Source organism: Geospiza fortis, unplaced genomic scaffold (genome assembly GCF_000277835.1).
Source record: "Geospiza fortis unplaced genomic scaffold, GeoFor_1.0 scaffold496, whole genome shotgun sequence".
Classification (NCBI taxonomy): Eukaryota; Metazoa; Chordata; class Aves; order Passeriformes; family Thraupidae; genus Geospiza; species Geospiza fortis.
The window spans coordinates 40825-41804 of NW_005054529.1; positions in this window are offsets into that span (position 1 = coordinate 40825).

A 980-nucleotide genomic window follows, 5' to 3' on the forward strand; every position below is an offset into this window, starting at 1 on the left:
TTCGGGGGGGGGGGGGGGGGGCGAGGAGGAGTGATTCCCCCCAGTCTTTCCACTACTACTAGACTAAACTACATCAAACAAAACTACATACGTGAAATTCGGTAATTATTGGATTGATTGGCCTGAACTGAGACCGCTAGGAGGATGTATAAGGTTGTAAATATGCCTGATTTTCTTGAAACTAGCCAAGGCAGCTACCTCTACAAGACCTGATGATGCACACACCATGTATGTAAGAGGCACGTACCCTCACTAATGCAGATGATTGGTTTACATTTCCATACAAGCAGACCAACAACTTCCATGATCTGTGGACATTAATTTACTCATCAATAAATGATCCATATGCTTTTGAGGTCTTAAGCCAATTTTTGGAAGGATACCTTTATTTGCAAGCCTTGGAAAGTAACTTTTCCTCCAAAGCTCATGTCTGAAAATACAAGTAATAGCTGATAGGTGCACTTCTGTCATTTCAAAATGTTTTGTCTTATAAAATACTCTGTTGTCTTGGACTTAGTGACAACAGATAGTAACATCATGACATCTGCATATAGTGGCCTTTTGCTGTAGTGATGATTTGTGCTGTTACGACTGTAAAAGAATCTCAGCAATTGGACTAATTGCTCCTAAGTGGCCTTTGTCCCATTCAGATAAAACACATGGAGGAGGATGGCAACCGCAGGAGAGTTTATGACCAGAAATGCGTATTTCTCAGTATTGAGGGTGTTTTTTGACTGAATCATGAAAATACCCCAACCCAGGACCAAGACACTTCCCCCGTCGGGGACAGACGGACGGCTGTCGGTGAGCACGTAAGAACGCTTCACCCTCCTCCAGCCCCGGGAGCTCGTGCCGGCTGCTAGGCAGGAGACTGCTGCTCCAGGGCGGCCCGGCCGGCCCGGCGCTCAGCACGGGCCGCACGGACAGCTCCGCCAAGGGAGGCACTTCCCGGCGGGGCCCGAGTGACTCGCGGGCGGCGA